The 16,348-nt window shown below is 54.3% G+C and overlaps 1 protein-coding gene across 1 annotated transcript in view; it reads right to left on the bottom strand.

Moving 5' to 3' along the window:
* The window catches only part of LOC136631987 (beta-1,4-galactosyltransferase 3-like), a 51,978-nt gene extending 35,928 nt beyond the window's left edge, over nucleotides 1–16,050 (bottom strand). Inside the window, exon 1 of the mRNA XM_066606506.1 lies at nucleotides 15,900–16,050. The gene's annotated coding sequence lies outside the window, so the exon portion shown is untranslated. The remainder of the gene's footprint in view (nucleotides 1–15,899) is intronic.
* Nucleotides 16,051–16,348: the final 298 nt, after the last annotated feature.

Raw genomic sequence — 16,348 nt, 5'->3', positions numbered from 1 at the left:
TTATATTCTTGTACATAGGGGGCAGTATTATAGTAGTTATATTCTTGTACATAGGGGGCAGTATTATAGTAGTTATATTCTTCTACATAGGGGCCAGTATTATAGTAGTTATATTCTTGTACATAGGGGGCAGTATTATAGTAGTTATATTCTGGTACATAGGAGCAGTATTATAGTAGTTATATTCTTGTACATATGGAGCTATAGTAGTTATATTCTTGTACATAGGGGGCAGTATTATAGTAGTTATATTCTTGTACATAGGAGGCAGTATTATAGTAGTTATATTCTTGTACATAGGGGGCAGTATTATAGTAGTTATATTCTGGTACATAGGAGCAGTATTATAGTAGTTATATTCTTGTACATATGGAGCTATAGTAGTTATATTCTTGTACATAGGGGGCAGTATTATAGTCGTTATATTCTTGTACATAGGGGACAGTATTATAGTAGTTATATTCTTGTACATATGGAGCTATAGTAGTTATATTCTTGTACATAGGGGGCAGTATTATAGTCGTTATATTCTTGTACATAGGGGGCAGTATTATAGTAGTTATATTCTTGTACATAGCGGCAGTATTATAGTAGTTATATTCTTGTACATAGAGGCAGTATTATAATAGTTATATTCTTGTACATTGGTTTTATCACCCCATGCCAAATGTCCAGGCTTTATTTTACACTATTTAGTCCTATGCAACACATGGTGTTCTTCCTGCAACAGTGAATAGTTATTGTGGAAGGTTATGTGCAAAGTGGATCAATTAAGGAAACGCAGGAGGCCTTCGCTGACAAGTACCCAGGTACAAAACCACCTGCTAAGCGTTGTATTCAGAGCCGGTTCAGAATCAGCACTAAAGTGGGTCCGTTATAAATAAGAAAATAAATAAATCTTGGTATTTGTATAGCGCCAAATTATTCCGCTTTCAGGTAATTATCACTTATTACCCCCCACCAAACTGGGCTCTCATTTCACCGACCTCGGAAAAGGATGGAAGGCTGAGTCAACCTTGAGCCGGCTACCTGAATCATGCATGGATCGAACTTGCAACCTTCAGGTCATAGGCGAGAGCTTACACTCTGCGCCACACAAAAAAAGCTGAGGTCTGTGTCAGTCCGAATGTCCAAAGTTGTCTGACATTTAGCAACGGATTAGAAATAGCTCTCGAAAATCTGAGTTTGTCCCGGCCTGTTGCTGCACCATGAAGGATGTGTGGGCGAGCGCCGAAATCTCTGAAATGAGCCATACTGAAGAACGTGTGCAGGAACTGAAAGAGTGCGACAAAGCCAGTCTCATAAATGACTGTACATGGTCAGTCGCTGACTATGGTTGCTAGAGGACTCCTGGACCCGTCGCTGTACTTTATGGCGGACGAAGCGCTGTTTCATTTACCTGGTCACATGAATTCACAGAATACAACATTCTGGTCTACTGAAAGCCCCACCGGACTCCCCTACCACCACCGCCCGCCCAGAAAAACTGCGCTTGGTGCGCAGTGTCAAACACGACTAGCGGGCCAAATTTTCTGTCAATACCGCGGTTTATCTGGTCGTTTTAACGGTTGTTCGACCAACTAACACCAGAAGAGATTGCTTTTTCCAAGAAGATGGGCAGCATGCCCCGCCTCCCGCGACACGGCGCGGGCTCACGAACTGAAGAGCGAACTGAGAACAAAACGTTACGGCCCCCGCGATCCCGGGACTTGTCCACATGAGATCGTTAAGGCAGAACAGGCATGGAAATAATCCGCATACTGTGATGAACTGAAGGAAAGCCTCACCGACGCTGCCTGCGTTTGCTACAATGTATCAGTGGAGATATAAGATGTCAGTCTGGAGTCAGGCGGTTTAGATGATGAAGGATGCCCAGACTCAACCCATTTGTAGCGAGCGGTGAGAAGTATTGGCCGGGCCCTTGGTTTACCTTCTAGAACCGTATGTAGGGGATCTTATAGAACTCCTCATCATCCTCCACGTCTTGTATCTGAGGAGCGCCCCTCTACGGCTCAATGTGATGCGAGCCTGTGTGATAGAAGAGTCCGCAGATGTCCTCAAGACGCCTTGGAGCGCTCCCCGCTGGCATAAGATCAGAGGAGGACGATTACATATGTATGCGGATCCGTCTGCAAGTAAAGCCCGGGCTGTCACCGCCGCCACCTGCATTTAAAGGGGACTTGTCACCTCTGAGCAGCGGTATAAACTAAGCAGCGGTGCTGTTCGGGGAGTCGGGGGTGTATTTTTTATACTCGCCCGCTCTCGCTGTGTCCGCCAATGAAGTCCAATATGAAAATCTGACTCTTCAGCGTGCCGTGTGCTCGTCTATAGACGTCTACGGGAGAGCGTGCGCACAGCGGTATGTAAAAAGTCAGAGCGGACTACTTCCGGGACATCGTGGGAACGGAGGAGCGGGCGAGTATAAATAATAAATCCCCGGCTCCCTGTCACCTCCCCCAACAGAATCAGAACTTTGGGTGCTTTTACACAAGACGAGTGTCAAGTGCAAAAGCGGCCAACAGTCACCCCAGCGATAGTCGCTCATCTGCTTGTGGTGATCGCTCGGCTCGTTTACATGGGCTGCCACTCAGGTTGTGTGCCTGCCTAAACCCAACGATAAGCGAACCAATTCTCGTACATCGTTCCATCGCTGCAGCATTTACGCTAAATGATTATATATAATCATATAAATAATAAAGTTGGTGTTTTTTTTTTTTAATCCTCAAAAACATAAAAAAAAACATTTAAAAAGTTAAAAAGGTGGCAACAGACTTTTTTTTTAGTTTCAAGCATTCTATTACAAAAAGTACATAAATTTGTCATCGTCTCGCTGGCGGCGACGCACAAGATAAAGACAACGTGTCACTTTTACTGCACCGTGAATATCACAAGAATGAAAAACGCCTTATTGTGGTTTTTTCCCACTTCGCCGCGCTTCTAATGTTTTGGAAGGTTTCAACAAAAAAATTACACGACGGTGCCACAGAAAAATTAAACGTGTCGCCCGAAAACAAATCCTGTCACCTGAAAAATCCAAGAGTGAAGAATTTTTTTGAACGCGCGGATACCGAAACTGCAGTGCGTGCCCCTTGGTCATGAAAGGGTTAAACGGGGCTTTATCTATAGACCTGCAGCTCCTGCCCACACCGGTGCCAACCAACAGGCCTGCCAACATAGCTGCCACCCGGGTTTCTCCGACAGTATCCCATAGGAAGCATGGCAGATCTGTGGAGCTGTACGAGTAACGACCCCCGTGTGCAGCGCCGTCACATCTCACTACCCCGGCCTGCGATTAGGCACATCCAGGAGCCTCGGGGGCTGCATCTGGCTCCCCGGCACATCTGGATCACAGGGCAGAAGAGGATCAAACGCTTCCACCAAGGAGAGACCGCTCGCTTAAAGGAACAGTCACCCGGCAGTTAAAGGGAATGTGCCATCAGAACATTATCTAAAGTTTATAGCCACTAATTAAAGGGAACCTGTCACCTAATATAAACTAAGTTCCGGTAGTTCTAGGACGGGTCCCACCGAGTCCGGGGATGTCATTTTTATCCTAACTGTGCACCCCATTCCAGAGTCGTCACCCCAGGAAGTCGGCGCTCCGTCTATCAGTATGAATCTTTCCATTCAGTCCATGAATGTGTACTCCCCTAGAAGTCTCTTGATGGTCACAGCTCACCTCCTCCCTCTCCCCCTCCATGCAAAAGTCACAGAGCATGTCTACAACACTCTGCCATATACATCTGTAAATGGCATTAGCTCACCTCGTTTCCTTCCATGCAGGGGTCACAGAGCACGCCCAAAACACTCTCCCATGGAAGTGAGTATATAATGGACACAGCTCACCTCCTCCCCTGCACCTGTCACATCACATGCCCTCAACATTCTCCAATAGAAGTCAATATGTCCTCTCCGCACTAGCTGGCCGCCCCCTTTATAACCATGCACAGAAAATAAAGTTTAATATATATTGTATGAGAAAGTAGATCAGATGGAGGATATCCGCAGCCACCTGGTGAAGTTCGTATCTGATTATACCGCCCTGTTATTTCAGTGCGTCATCCAATATAATCCCCCCCACCCTCATTATAATGACTTCTCTCCTAACTGTGCCGCACTATCATCAGCTCTGGACTTGTGATGCAAGGTAATAATCATAAGCTTACCCGGAACAAAGGAAGCCACTGTGCGGAGGCCAAGAGCCGCACGTGAGGCCGGTGGGCGACGTCCGTCAGATGCCTGGTGGAAACAGTCAGCATGTATCATGCAGAGACTGAAGAAGTAGAACACGCTGGGAGAGTTCAGCTCTGAAGCCTGCAAAACTGTGAATGCAGCCGACCACACAACCATTCGTAAGATGACGCAATTTGTAACATCCTGAATTGCGACAACACAGAAAAATGGTGGCAAAGTTGCGATAACGGAGGCGATTTTCAGCCATCGTCGCGGATTAATGAGCGCTTCCTGTCCCAATAGTAAATAAACGGTCGACTTTGGGATATTTTCTGAAAACTAAGCTTTGCCAGATTTTGTGTGTGTGTGTATGTGGGGGGGGGGGGGGGGTGCTCGTTAACCCTCCTCATTAGGGGCGATGCTCCATATTATGCACTGCCCAGAGAGTGATGAGAAGGTTCATGAGCTGCAGGGATCCTCTCCCCGAAGGGTTACAGCGAGCTGCCGGCGGGCGGGGGGGGGGGGGGGGGGGGGGGGGGCGCTGCCTCTTCCGCTCGCTCATTATCTCCGGGTTATGACTGATATTATTGCTCGGAAGCCTTTTATGAAGCGATGAACACATTTAATAGCTCAATAAAGAAGGCTGCCGCCGTAATGCTGGCGACCGCATCCGAGCGGGGGGGGGGACCAACGTACACGAGTGCGGCGCCCATTCTGCAAGCGGCATGTTCTACTAACGGATTCACCACTGGAAATGAAAAGTTCCTCAACCTCCTAGTATGCTTTCTGTTTCAGGTGACCTCTGCTTGCTCTAAGTGAATAGAAGCCCTCGCATAGAGACTAAACTCTCCCTCATCGTGTCCAGCTGATGACGACACGTGGCCCATTACTATATATCAGTGGCCGATAATACCGCGCTGCGAGTCTATTGGCCGATACGCTCAGCAGTACACGGCGGCCGATTATACCGCGCTGTGAGTCTATTGGCCGGTGCGCTCAGCAGTACACGGCGGCCGATAATACCGCGCTGCGAGTCTATTGGCCGGAGAGCTCAGCAGTACATGGCGGCCGATAATACTGCGCTGCAAGTCTATTGGCCGGTGCGCTCAGCAGTACACGGCGACCGATTATACCGCGCTGCGAGTCTATTGGCCGGAGCGCTCAGCAGTACACGGCAGCCGATTATACCGCGCTGCGAGCCTATTGGTCGGAGCGCTCAGCAGTACACGGCGCCCGATAATACCGCGCTGCGAGTCTATTGGCCGGTGCGCTCAGCAGTACACGGCAGCCGATAATACCGCGCTGCGAGTCTATTGGCCGGTGCGCTCAGCAGTACACGGCAGCCGATAATACTGCGCTGCGAGACTATTGGCCGATGCGCTCAGCAGTACACGGCGGCCGATTATACAGTGCTGCCAGTCTATTGGCCGGAGCGCTCAGCAGTACACGGCAGCCGATTATACCGCGCTGCGAGCCTATTGGCCGGAGCGCTCAGCAGTACACGGCGCCCGATAATACCGCGCTGCGAGTCTATTGGCCGGTGCGCTCAGCAGTACACGGCAGCCGATAATACCGCGCTGCGAGTCTATTGGCCGGTGCGCTCAGCAGTACAAGGCAGCCGATTATACTGCGCTGCGAGACTATTGGCCGGTGCGCTCAGCAGCACACGGCGGCCGATTATACCGCGCTGCGAGACTATTGGCCGGTGCGCTCAGCAGTACACGGCGGCCGATTATACCGCGCTGCGAGTCTATTGGCCAAAGCGCTCAGCAGTACACGGCAGCCGATAATACCGCGCTGTGAGTCTATTGGCCGGTGCGTTCAGCAGTACACGGCGGCCGATAATACCGCGCTGCGAGTCTATTGGCCAAAGCGCTCAGCAGTACACGGCGGCCGATAATACAGTGCTGCGAGTCTATTGGCCGGTGCGCTCAGCAGTACACGGCGCCCGATAATACCGCGCTGCGAGTCTATTGGCCAGTGCGCTCAGCAGTACACGGCGGCCGATTATACAGTGCTGCGAGTCTATTGGCCGGTGCGCTCAGCAGTACACGGCGGCCGATAATACCGCGCTGCGAGTCTATTGGCCGGTGCGCTCAGCAGTACACGGCGGCCGATAATACCGCGCTGCGAGTCTATTGGCCGGTGCGCTCAGCAGTACACGGCGGCCGATAATACCGCGCTGCGAGTCTATTGGCCGGTGTGCTCAGCAGTACACGGCAGCCGATAATACCGCGCCGCGCACAAGTCACCTCTGTTATTAGCATTTGCTATGGGATCCAGTAAAACCCGCAGATGCAATAATAGCTGTTATACGGAGAGATGTCCTCCCGTCACATACTCCTTACGCCCACCGATATCAGCAGTGATGTATATGGTAGGCTCCCGCTGGCAGATAAGGATCGGGCACTGCCCATGTATGGGGATGTCAGCTGAGCAAGCAGCTACGGGCCTCGGCAGTTAAAGGCTGGAGGACCCGGATGCAGCAGCATGGGGCCCCTCCCACAACTTTCCTCTGCATCGCTGGGTCTCTTACAGCCCGCCGATGCAGCACTAGCAGGCGGGGGCATTAGTCAGAGGCTAAAAGTAGGGGGTTCCAACGCAAAGTCTGTCCCACGGCCCCCCAACTATCCATGTGCCTTTTATAACACTGGTGATTTCTTCTATAAGGGCCCGGTAGTGACTGCATCCTCTGCATCCCTACAGCTAGGCCCCGGCCCGCTTGTGTACGAGTCCTTGCTATAGTCCTGGCACACCGTGTTCATCATGATCTTCCTGATTCATGAGCAGCTCTAGCTTCTACCCCCCGACTGTACACTACAAGTCCCAGCTTGTTCAACAGTCACTGACTAGCAGAGGGTACAGATCAGCTGACGACCCCTCGTAGTCCTGCTTCAGCAGGAGGCAGTTGGGATGGGGGACTACATGTCCCAGCGTCTCGTATACTGGCTGCCACAAGTGCAGTTGTAGGGCTTGCAGCAGCAGTGAGCTGATACCTGCGGTACACTAGAGTGCAGTGTATAAATATATACATATAAACAATATTTCTGTTGCCAAAACGCAGCGAATACAAGTCACCACAAGACACCCCGAGGCCTGGCGCCGGTGACAGCAAGGTATATCTGTCAGCCTTGTTAAGGCCCCTCCTCCTTATCAAGTCCCCTCCCCTCAGTCCAAGTGACACACTTACCCAATTACCTCTCACTGGGTGTTTGGTCCTTCGTAACTTATAATTATTAATAACCGCCGTAACGAACATCAGTCCTTTATGTAAGGAGCTTTAACACTAGGAAGCTGAGCTGCAGTGTAAAGCATGGGGGATGGTTTTTCTTTCAGCCTGAACATCTATCTATAAAGAGGACAGTAGATTTCAGACTCCAAGAAATAAAGTTCTTATACTGCTAATAGGCTGTTCTCAGTGTTTTCAAAAGCGCTGCTTGCTGTCAGTGAATGAAACCATTTACATCCAAACACGATGCAATTGTATCTGTCCCCGACAATCTGTAGCGAGTTACACAGAAGCGCAGCACGAATCTCCATTCGGTCCTGAAGGTTTGTTACAATGTATCAGTCTTGAGTTCGGGCTCCTTCACATCTGTCGCCGAATTCCGTTAAAACAACAGGCTGAAGTAGCGCCCCCTGCTGCACTACTCCGTCCTCTAAGAGGTTGGAAGCTCGGCCAGAAACCAACCTGACCCCATAACAGTCAATGATAGTCAATGAGGTCTTCCATAGCGGAGAAGGAAAGCAGAACCCAAAACCGCGGATGCGAACGAACGCCGACTCAAAAGATTGCCCGGTCTGGATACACTGTAACAAACCCACAGCTGTAAGAAGGTTACGGTCAGAACAGTTTTTAACCTCTTGATATATATGTGTCTCCACTCACTGACAGCAAGCAGAGCCTGGAAAGGACAATAAAAAGCTGCTGAAATGCTCATAAATGTGACCATCCGATGACGTCTCCGAGCTCATCAGCGCTTGTGAACTAATGCAGAATTACCCGCGTTTGCCTAATTTCCCCCCCCCCCCCCCCCTCCTCGCACGCCGATCACCGATATCAGATCCGCGCAATATTAGATGGTGAGAAAGGTCAGAAAAAAAACCGAAAACCGAACACGTCTTACGTAATGCAGCCTACCGAGTCAATGTGATTGGCTGACACGGCTCCTGTACCTCTCTGCACCAGCGGAGGCAGAACGTCCCTACATAGACGGACACCACCAGGTAGCGCCCGTCACACTGATAACAGAGATATGTCTGCTGTGTGGATCCGTGCAGTAGTTTTGGAGAAACTTACATTTTATTAGTAGCAGTATGACACAGAAGAAGTCCTCCATATTCATGAGCTCCAGCTAGCCACACCCACCCCGCCCTCCAGCTCTCTCTATGCACAGTAATAGACAGCTGTCAATCATTGGCTGGAGAGTGGGATGGGTGTGGCTAGCTGCAGCTCATGAATATCCAGGACTACTTTAAGTAATCCTCTATGCATGTGCTGCTACTAATAAAATACAAGTTTCTCCAAAACTACTGCACAGATCCCCACAGCAGACATATCAGTGTAATCAGCGTGACGGGCACTACGTTATGCCGACGGTCTCTTTAGAGAGGACATCCGGCTGTTAGCTGCAAATGTGTTAAAACAACAAAAGCAGCGGTACTTACCCGTCGTCTACCCCGGCCACCCAGCACTGCAGCCCTGCCGTCCTCCCGGTCTGTGTATAGAAGTAGCTACCAACTGACTGCTGCAGCCAATCAGCGTCCGCAGTGGTCATGTGACATTCTCCTGGCAGCAGCACTCATATGGCGGGGGCCATGTCGTCAGAAGACCCCCACCTGACTGCTCGGCCTGTGATTGGCTGCAGTAATCTGGTGCTTCACAATGCTAAACAAAGACCGGGAGGACCGCGGGGCAGCAGCGCTGGATGGCCAGGATACACGACGGGTAAGTACTGCTGCTTATGTTAATTGAACACATTTGGCGCTATATTTAAAGGGGTGTTCCGGTCAGGGGGTGATAACTGATAGACGGGCTGGACCTCCACTGATCCCGAGAATGGGGGACCCTCATTTCACAGTGGGGGATCCCTTCTCACATTTCTGTAGTGGTGAAAGTGCCGCTGGTCGTACATGCGCGGCGCTGCCAGCGGCTCTGGGCATACAGCCCATTCGCCACTACACTACAGAAATGGGAGAAGGGATCCTCCACTGAAATAAGTCCCACCGCCATTCTCGAGATTAGTGGGGGTCCCAGCGGTGAGACCCCACAGACCTATCAGTTTTCACCCGTCCACTAGATGCGTAAAATGTTATCCGCTGACCGGAATACCCCTTTAAAAAAAAAATTAAAAATCATCCGACAGCCGGACAACCCCTTTAATCCCATGCTGCCGGGTTACGGGGGATTCCAGCCATGACGCCACAGGACGGAGCGGTGCCAAGCACTGCGCCTCCGTAATACACTTTGGTTTCAATCCCTTTGCTTGTTGTCAGTGAACGGAAACATTCGCCGGCTGAAAACCTTCCCCGACTTTATATTAATGACAGCTCAGCCTGCAGAGCACTAGCTGTTTGTTACAATGTATCAGTGCAGGCAAACCTCTATGGACTCCCGCAGCGCTCTATAAAAGGGGCTGCGATTACAAAAACACGTCTTCAGTGTGCCAACAACAGCGCCACTCCGGTCCACTGGCTGGGTCTGGTACTGCAGCTCAGTCCTAAATCGAGTCCTGGGCTGGCCCACAGTAATCATACAGGAAACCCGAGCATCCTCCAGGGGCGCCGCTGATCGATGGCACATTCTTACCTACATCAAATACATCCGTGTGTACAAGTTCATTAGCCATACCGACACCGGCTGGCAGCCGTCCCGCGACCACAGATCTATAGAGAAATCAATGGGTAGCGCTGCAGCGGGGGAAACGCTTCTCGGCTGTCTGGAGGAACGTAAAAAAAAAGCCTTAAAAAAAAAAAAACAACTACTACTGCTCACGCATTTCAGGTGAAGACCAGAGTTGGTCCAGGGGCCCGGGGCCAAGAAAATCCCCACTAGTGCCTAACTTCTTGAGATGTTGTCTATGAAAGTTTTTACTGTTGGGCTACAAAAAGTGATCCGAGTGGCCCCTGACGCGATCCAACCGGCCCATGGCGCGATCCAACCGGCCCACGGCGCGATCCCAGTGACCCCTGGCGCGATCCAACCGGCCCATGGCGTGATCCCAGTGGCCCCTGACGCGATCCAACCGGCCCATAGCGTGATCCCAGTGGCCCCTGACGCGATCCAACCGGCCCATAGCGTGATCCCAGTGGCCCCTGACGCGATCCAACTGGCCCATAGCGTGATCCCAGTGGCCCCTGACGCGATCCAACTGGCTCATGGCGTGATCCCAGTGGCCCCTGACGCCAGCCAACCGGCCCATAGCGTGATCCAAGTGGCTCTTGAGGCGATCCCACCGGCCCAGGATGGGTATGAGCATTGTAGAATGAAAGAAAAGCCATATGAAACAAGTAGCAGCCTAATTCCAGCCAGAGTCGGCTTGACCTATCAGAAGAGTCTCTGCTGGAACCCCTTTATCTTAAACTGAGTAGAGCAGTCCAATGGACACCCAAAAACGCGTCACGTCTATGAAAAGAGACGCCCGAGTTAAGACCAAAACCCTGAGTCGGGTGGAAGTCACACGGTGAAAGAAGAGAATGCCAGAGGCCAGGCAACCGCAATTATTACAATTTATATTCAAATGGGACTAAAAAACGCGCAGCGACACATCGGGCTGAAGTCCGGGAAGGAGGTGAATCTGTGGTACCTCAGTGCCGGTGGAGGTGGAGGTCGCCCAAGACAGGTGAAGGCTGATTATCATCAACGGTTATTGGCGTGTGACTCAAAACGCGCAGAGTGGAACGAGTCACACAAGGTATGCAAACGCGTTAAACCCCAACGAAGGGTCGGGTACGAGAGACTGTGATGGAGGGGAAAGTCCAAACGAGCCAAACACTCAACATTCCCCGACAGGAGGTACTGACTTACAACGCGCAGGTCGTAGGAGAGGCCTTACAATGTGACCCGACGTGTTTCAGGATGCGCGATCTGCCGGCAGCTGCGACCGCTTACTGCCACGTCTTAAGACAAATGGAAAGAGTTAAGTGAAGGAAGATTGTTTTAACAGCTGCCCCCCGCAGGTATCAGCCGCGCCGGAGATTCCTTCCCCGAGGGCTTCTATACACGTTCAACATAACCTGGAATTTCCGACACGTTTCACATCTCAGCGGTGCGACTAATCGATTCCCACCGACTGCGGTATTCTAGACTGAATAATTTGAATTAGCGTCAGTCGCGGGGCAGGGAGACGGCGCGCCGGGGCAGGGAGACGGCGCGCCGGGGCAGGGAGACGGCGCGCCGGGGCAGGGAGACGGCGCGCCGGGGCAGGGAGACGGCGCGCCGGGGCAGGGAGACGGCGCGCCGGGGCAGGGAGACGGCGCGCCGGGGCAGGGAGACGGCGCGCCGGGGCAGGGAGACGGCGCGCCGGGGCAGGGAGACGGCGCGCCGGGGCAGGGAGACGGCGCGCCGGGGCAGGGAGACGGCGCGCCGGGGCAGGGAGACGGCGCGCCGGGGCAGGGAGACGGCGCGCCGGGGCAGGGAGACGGCGCGCCGGGGCAGGGAGACGGCGCGCCGGGGCAGGGAGACGGCGCGCCGGGGCAGGGAGACGGCGCGCCGGGGCAGGGAGACGGCGCGCCGGGGCAGGGAGACGGCGCGCCGGGGCAGGGAGACGGCGCGCCGGGGCAGGGAGACGGCGCGCCGGGGCAGGGAGACGGCGCGCCGGGGCAGGGAGACGGCGCGCCGGGGCAGGGAGACGGCGCGCCGGGGCAGGGAGACGGCGCGCCGGGGCAGGGAGACGGCGCGCCGGGGCAGGGAGACGGCGCGCCGGGGCAGGGAGACGGCGCGCCGGGGCAGGGAGACGGCGCGCCGGGGCAGGGAGACGGCGCGCCGGGGCAGGGAGACGGCGCGCCGGGGCAGGGAGACGGCGCGCCGGGGCAGGGAGACGGCGCGCCGGGGCAGGGAGACGGCGCGCCGGGGCAGGGAGACGGCGCGCCGGGGCAGGGAGACGGCGCGCCGGGGCAGGGAGACGGCGCGCCGGGGCAGGGAGACGGCGCGCAGAGCAACACCGCAGAATTCCCGGGGAAATCTGTAGCAAATTCGCCACGTGGGAAAATATGCTGAGGACGACAATTACAGATCCGTGATTCTTTACTTTCGGATGAAATCAGGGCGTCTGGTGAGAACCCGGGTGTCGTCACGCTCCACACTTCATACACTAATGGATTTGGTCACAATGAAGTCATTTAAAGGGAAGTTCCATAAAAACGGTCTCTTAAAGGGGTTGTTCGGTTAAAAACTAACCTTTAAAATTAGATCCATAAGGATGAAAGTAGTAAAACGGAGGGTACTTACCCGTCCTCGGCCCCGGTGATCCCGTGCTGCAGCCCTGCCATTCCACTGGTCTCTGTTGATGGCAGAAGTCTGCTGATCGCTGCCTGCCAATCAGATGCCATATGTCATTGCTCTGAACTCCCTGGATGTGAGCGCTGCCGCCAGGATAATGGGCGGCGAGACTGCAGCCTCTGATTAGGAGGCAGCAATCACCTGCCAGGCACCGATAAGGAACGCATCGGGGTCCCCCCGGCTCTCCCGGGCACCGATAAGGGATAAATAGTAGATGACGATTCTGGTAAATTTATTGGGGTGCAGCCACACCTGTAGGTCCATACTCATCATATCGGCCTGCAGGTGGCGCCGCGTCAGTGTAGCCTCGGACGTCAGGCATGTTACACAGCGGTTCCCATGACCAGCTGCCTCACACTTCCAGAGTCCATAAATCCCCAGACACTAATTACTAACTTCATATAAAACAGTTAATCGTTAACCCAAAGACCGAACGCACAGAAGCTTCCGACTCCTCCGACACGGGGGAACCACCAGGGAGGGACGCCCGGAAACGTAAAGCTAAAGAACGCTCACTCGTCAACTGATTGAGTTTTTCGAAAGGTTATGGGCCGCAGACTCATTGCATGAAGAGGGGGCGCAGCGCCAATGAGGACTACACCGTACGGGGGTGACTTACTGATCAGTGGGGGCGCACCGCCAATGAGGACTACACCGTACGGGGGTGACTTACTGATCAGTGGGGGCGCACCGCCAATGAGGACTACACCGTACGGGGGTGACTTACTGATCAGTGGGGGCGCAGCGCCAATGAGGACTACACCGTACGGGGGATGACTTACTGATCAGTGGGGGCGCAGCGCCAATGAGGACTACACCGTACGGGGGATGACTTACTGATCAGTGGGGGCGCAGCGCCAATGAGGACTACACCGTACGGGGGTGACTTACTGATCAGTGGGGGCGCAGCGCCAATGAGGACTACACCGTACGGGGGTGACTTACTGATCAGTGGGGGCGCACCGCCAATGAGGACTACACCGTACGGGGGTGACTTACTGATCAGTGGGGGCGCACCGCCAATGAGGACTACACCGTACGGGGGTGACTTACTGATCAGTGGGGGCGCACCGCCAATGAGGACTACACCGTACGGGGGTGACTTACTGATCAGTGGGGGCGCACCGCCAATGAGGACTACACCGTACGGGGGTGACTTACTGATCAGTGGGGGCGCACCGCCAATGAGGACTACACCGTACGGGGGTGACTTACTGATCAGTGGGGGCGCACCGCCAATGAGGACTACACCGTACGGGGGTGACTTACTGATCAGTGGGGGCGCACCGCCAATGAGGACTACACCGTACGGGGGTGACTTACTGATCGGTGGGGGCGCACCGCCAATGAGGACTACACCGTACGGGGGTGACTTACTGATCAGTGGGGGCGCACCGCCAATGAGGACTACACCGTACGGGGGTGACTTACTGATCGGTGGGGGCGCACCGCCAATGAGGACTACACCGTACGGGGGTGACTTACTGATCAGTGGGGGCGCACCGCCAATGAGGACTACACCGTACGGGGGTGACTTACTGATCGGTGGGGGTCTCACCGATCGCCAATCTTGAGAATGAGGGGCTTGTGTCCCCCATTCTCCTAACGATGGTGGATGCTTCTCCCCCCGCAGTGACATCACAGTGAGCGAGCATACGCACACCTCACCTCCACAGTCCCAATGGATGGAGCGGTAATATAGTGCCCCTACAGGAGAGATGGCTGACAGGAGCAGCAGTCTCCCATATAATACGAAGTTTGGGAGAAGTGAGAACTCCCACAGTGTGTGTGTGGGGGATGTGGGTGGTGAGCCGCACTGCAGTGTGTGTGTGTGGGGGTGTGGGTGGTGAGCCGCACTGCACAGCAGCCGGGGGGCTAATACTTATACAATTCCCTGACGGGCAGCAGAAGCTCCAGGGCTGCACCAACACCCCGGCCTCCACGCTGAAGGTCACACAGAGAACGAAGAGTTAAAGGGGTTTGCAGTTCTACTCAATTAATGAGACCCTCAGGATGGGCCATCGATAGCCAACCGGGACCCCCGGCCATGAGCCACGTCCGCAGCCGTCCACAGACCCCGCCGCTGACTGGTGGGGGGGGTGACAGACCCCGTGAGGAGTTGGGCCGTATTCACGCAGGTCATTTTCACCCCCACGTTCTGTCTGACCGCGAGACGGACAGAGGCGCCATGAAGAGAACCAATATACTCCAGCGGGATAAAACATGGCCGACAGAGCAATCAGCCGTCCTGCGGGACGCCGTGGAGTATCTGACAGCACTACATATCAGCCCCAACATACGTGACGCACAGCACCGAGGTGCCATGGCTTCTAGTAGTCAGCACCTTGGGGGGAGGGGGACAGTCCACAGCAGCTCAGTGGGGTCCAATGCATGTGTCACACACCGTGCATGTTGGGGGGGGGGGGGGGGGGGGGTCCGCTGCCCACGCAGGGTGTACGTTGGGGGGTCCGCTGCCCACGCAGGGATTACGTTGGGGGGTCCGCTGCCCACGCAGGGATTACGTTGGGGGGTCCGCTGCCCACGCAGGGTGTATGCTGGGGGGTCCAGCTGCCCACACGGGGTGTATATTGGGGGGTCCACTGCCCACACGGGGTGTATGTTGGGGGGTCCACTGCCCACACGGGGTGTATATTGGGGGGTTCACTGCCCACACGGGGTGTATGTTGGGGGGTCCACTGCCCACACGGGGTGTATGTTGGGGGGTTCACTGCCCACACGGGGTGTATGTTGGGGGGTCCACTGCCCACACGGGGTGTATGTTGGGGGGTTCACTGCCCACACGGGGTGTATATTGAGGGGTTCACTGCCCACACGGGGTGTATATTGGGGGGTTCACTGCCCACACGGGGTGTATGTTGGGGGGTCCACTGCCCACACGGGGTGTATGTTGGGGGGTTCACTGCCCACACGGGGTGTATATTGAGGGGTTCACTGCCCACACGGGGTGTATGTTGGGGGGTTCACTGCCCACACGGGGTGTATGTTGGGGGGTTCACTGCCCACACGGGGTGTATGTTGGGGGGTCCACTGCCCACACAGGGTGTATGTTGGGGGGTTCACCGCTAACAGGGTGTATGTTGGGGGGGTTCCAGCACACCGTGATATCTGAGGGGTGCAGGCTGAGTATAACACGCGGTAGTCCATACACACGAGGCGGTATATACAGACACCACCCCTTCCCCTGCCGATAACCGTTATCCGTTACCTGAGGCCTCCGCTCCCGAATGTCTCCGGTCTCCCCCCACCGCCCTGCGCCGGGAGGGAGTACTTCCCCGGTCACGTGTCCACCTCAGGGTCGCCTACGGGTGGAGCAAAGGGGGATTCCAGTCACGTGGCGGCAGCTTCCCACATCCCTCCCCCTAGAACTATGTGATCATGCGCGTCCCAAACATGGCGGCGTCAGCAGTTGCTATGGTAACGCATTACAGGCGGCCTGGCAACATATCCGCTGACTGCAGTGTGCGGGGGGGGGGGGGGGGGGGGGGGGATATGAGATAGATATGAGATAGATAGATAGATAGATAGATAGATATGGGATAGATAGTAGATAGATAGATAGATAGATAGATAGATAGATAGATAGATAGGAGATAGATAGATAGATAGGAGATAGATAGGAGATAGATAGATAGATAGATAGATAGATAGATAGAT

This window comes from Eleutherodactylus coqui, chromosome 6, assembly GCF_035609145.1.
Source record: "Eleutherodactylus coqui strain aEleCoq1 chromosome 6, aEleCoq1.hap1, whole genome shotgun sequence".
In the NCBI taxonomy this organism is placed as follows: domain Eukaryota; kingdom Metazoa; phylum Chordata; class Amphibia; order Anura; family Eleutherodactylidae; genus Eleutherodactylus; species Eleutherodactylus coqui.
The sequence above is the reverse complement of the archived record's forward strand: the minus strand, read 5'-3'. Positions and strand labels throughout refer to the sequence as shown.